We start from the raw sequence: 4312 nt of genomic DNA, 5'->3' as shown, positions 1-4312 counted from the left end.
GGGTTGTGAAAAGCACTTTCGATTTTTTTAAGGACAGGAAGTAGAGATTTTTTCTCGTTAGCCGACATGTGGGATGTTCTTATTTTCTGTTCAATGCAGAACACTTGATCGATCGTTTTTCTGCGATTTGGTTGAGGCGAATAAAAGGAAATTGGGATAGGAAATATCTTTGCTTCGTCTGTTAATACACAAAGTGTAAGATTGAATCGATCGCCGAATAGAATTTCGGTACCGATTATGCCATCAAAGTAAGGGTGAAAATTAAATACAAGAAATTCGAAATTTTTATTAATCAAAGGAAAGAACGGATTTATGAGTAACTTGGCATTAATGGAGTTGCTGCCAAACACCTCTGACCGTTTATCTGGAATTTTGAAAACTTGTTTTCCTGAACTCAAAGCCCATTTTTCTGAGATGATGTTAATGTTAGCACCAGTGTCTAATAATAACTTCATTTCACCTTTTGTCGTGGGGACTTTTATGAACGGAAGTTCGCAAAATTTTATGTCGTCCAGTCGCTCGCCCAACTGGGTTTTTCTAAAAAAAATATTTCTTGTTCGTTTGAATGTTCTGTATGAAAAGGTTGGGGGTCGATTTCTTTCCGTAAGAACTCAGGGATGTCGAGATGCTCTTCGTTCTCGAAATTTTCGTCAATCAGTTTTTCGTAGTTTTCCGTTTCTTCGTTAACATCTACTAAATTGGCGAATCATTTTGCTGCTGGATTGTGGGCTTGCATTGAATTGGATGCTGGCCTGACCATTTTAAATACTGGTCGATTGCCATAGTTTACGTGTTTGGATCGAATGGGATTGTCTACTTCCATCGGTTCGGGATTATTTTGGCGGGGGTAAAACGTTCGATTTGGTGCGAAGGTGTTCCTTTGGGGATAATTAAATGGTTGCTGATATTGTCGAGGCGCGGGGTTTGGAAAATGGTTCCTAGGTGTGTGATTCTGGGAGTAATGTCGAGGTGGTGGATTCGGTGGATGGTTTTGGTTAATTAATTTTGGATGTAGATTTTGGATGGATTGGTGTTGCGGTTTTTGGGGTAGATTGCTCCTTGGAGCTGGGATGGGCGCATTTTGTATTCCGCTGAAAGGCGCATTTCTTTCGCCGACATTTAAATAGTCGACGCAGTAGTGATAAGCCTCAGCAAGACTTTTTGGTCTAAAATTCCTACAGAAGAGAGATAGTGGTTCACCTACACCTCTAATGAACCTGTCTAGTAATATATTGTTGTACAATTTTATCAATGCGGTTTCGTGACCACGCCACTCGTCGTCCATTGAGATAGCTGCACTAATTAGCGTGACCATCTCACGGATTCTGCTGTAGTATGTCTCGATTGATTCGGTTCGATCTCGAATCATATCCTTTAGTTGGTTATCGAGAGTTATTAAATCTCGTTTGTCCGCATAATACAGACGTAAAGCCTGTTTTATATTCTCCCAATTTGTGGGGGTGTTGTTAGTTATCAATATGTCATTTTCCTCATCCTTGATTTTTCTACGGATGGTTTTTAAAATTAATTGATAGTGAAATGTGTCTCGGAGGTCGTCATACAACTCCAAGATGTCCTCCACGCCTAGAATTCACTGCGACAAATTTCTCGCATTGCCGTAAAAATCTGGCAAGTCAGTCACGATTGTTGGTATTCGCCCGCGATCATGGAAACTAATCGTCGAGTCGATAGCAAAACGAGGAGACGTTGCTGGTGGTGCCGGTACTAGTGCCGGTTCCATTCTGAGCGATAGACGTTGAAAATAGCCTTCTAACGCCTCAATTTTTAATTGTTGGAACTATAAGTTCACTTTCTTAGGAATAATTTGTTAACTTAATCACTAGGGGTGAATGTTTAACTTCATTTTTTTTCGATTCGCGAGTTATCGGTTGATAAATTTATGTTAGTACACTCGCGCACTTCTGTGATATTTCAGGTGTTCGCTTACCGCTGGTGGGGGCTAGCACCTCTGAATTAGTAGAGCTTATGTATTTCAAAGCTAACGGCAAGCAGTTTCGTGTGATTTTTGTTATCTTGTAAATTTTTCTTCACTGCACTTCTTATACTATTCTTATTATTATGAAAAAGAATTTCATTTACTTACAGTACTAAAAGGAAACGCATCGTTTGAGTCGCGGGACAACGCTTAGATCCTTAGTCCTATTTTCTGCGGGTGTAGGGTTCCTCGTTTTTCCAGTGTGCTTCTTCCCCTTGCTCCAGAGACGCAACTCGAACGATTTGACGTTGATTAAACTTTGGTCCGGTCTTTGAAGTCCGTTTTTAATCCGGGGCTCGAAACAGCTTCGCGATTTGACGCTTATAAAATTACTAGACTGAGGTCCCTTTTCGGGCGCCAGTTACAAACGTGGTTACGGTCAGACTTGGTTTTCTCCTCCGGGCGACCGAAGAGCAAAGTGTATTTTTCACTTGCACTACGCGGAAATCAAAGGACTCCGCGCGCGCGGTTCATTTACGCTGCACCTGACACTCAACTGCTCACTCTTATGCATTCTGCACGGGAAAAACGAATCGTTTACACTTCAGCAAAAGAGAAAGCCGAAGTTTTACACCTAAAACCGAAGTTTTGCTCCGCAAAGCCGAACGATGGCACGCGGCGTCCGTCATATAATTGCCATGGCTAGTGCGATTGATTTTTAAAGCCAAGGTAATTTTTCCAGCATTCAAATGAATATTCTAAGCATTTTTACTGCCTGACGAGCCGACAGTAGCAAAATGACTCCAGAGATTTTCTGACCAAAGCGCATTGGACATAACATGTTGGTCGCAAATGCAACTGATGTATGACGATAAATGTATATATGAAAAATGGGTACTGAACTTCAATTAACCACTCTAGTTTTTCAGCTTTTTACAGCCTTTTGCAAACGATCGCAGCTTTTCTTTGCCAGTTCTTCAAATTTTTTATTTTGTTCAAGATGTCCTTTTCTTGGATTCTCAGGTCAGTGTGACAACTTGGTGGTATGAATAAAAATAAAGTGAGAGTAACGAAGGAATAGGCACGTATGGTCCACGTTGTTAGATGCTCATCCACTAGAACAATAGTGAATATTCCTAATCGCTACTTCTTTCAAACAATTTTTTTAAATTTCTTTCTACTAATTCTTACAGAAACCAGATAAATCCTATTTCTAGGATACCTTATAAAGGCTGAACGAATTAGAACTAAGATAAAACTAGCATGTTCTTTTTTAATAACCGCGCGGTTCGATTTGTTGTTTGATGAGCACTCCGTTGCTTTTCAAGTACCGTCAGGCGGGATCAGATTGTTAGATTGTGACTTCTAACCCGTGACTTTTAGGCCATCTCTTCCTGGTCAGAACACTAGTCTTTCTTGGTTGAATATTGGAGGGAACTTATTCATAAAAGTTTGGTCTTGTGATCGCCATGAGATGGCTAACAAACAATGGGTTTGTATGGCACAATTTCAACCCACTGGCACAATCTTACTTCGATTTGTTCATTTCATAAATCAGTATTGTTCATGCCTTGCTTCCTTGGTCCAGGATACCACAAACTGGAACATGAGTATCCAAAAGTAACGATCTGGTGCCTCGGCCAGCACCACCAAAACGTACATATTGTCATGATGGTTCATTCCACAAACGCATTGATTACTATCTGTGAGCCTAATTCGCAGTAGATGTGCGTCTAACCCGAAGTGAAAGGATGAGGTCTGCCAGTTTGAAGGCGTACTCTGACGAGAAAATTGCAAAAGTTTATTGTAGGCAATTGTAGGTCTATCATAAATATCACCATTTGTTGCGCCCACCTAAGCCAAAGTGTCCACCTTCTTATTAACCGGAATGGAACAATGAAAAAGGATCCACACTAAGGTAATCTAATAAGATTTTTCGGATAAAACATTTTGATGTTCCTGTAGTGTACGGAGAGTGCTTCATCTTTTTCACCGACGAAGAGCCTGAATAGAACTGAGATTGTTCGTAAAGATGAAATAATGGTCCGGGGGCATTTTTTGCGGCGTGAAATCACTGTAATACTTCTGTTTTCTAGTCATTATGGCACAAAAATCAACTACTCAACTAGTGTGACTGAACTTTTTTTTTTTTCAATATAAAGTAGACAAAGCGTAGGTTATTATTTTTCTCATTTGGTTCCATTCATCTGCACCGTGCACCCGCAGTGTACTCGAGAAATAAAACACGCGCACCTCCGAACTATACGTGTTAACGGCGTGCGAAAAAAATTTTCTTCGCGCGAATCGAGTAGTCTGCTCCTCGTGCGAGTCGACGAGTACACCTGGTGCAGAGAAATGCCAAGTCTGGTTACGGTG

Source organism: Wyeomyia smithii, chromosome 2 (genome assembly GCF_029784165.1).
Source record: "Wyeomyia smithii strain HCP4-BCI-WySm-NY-G18 chromosome 2, ASM2978416v1, whole genome shotgun sequence".
Taxonomy (NCBI): domain Eukaryota; kingdom Metazoa; phylum Arthropoda; class Insecta; order Diptera; family Culicidae; genus Wyeomyia; species Wyeomyia smithii.
The sequence above is the reverse complement of the archived record's forward strand: the minus strand, read 5'-3'. Positions refer to the sequence as shown.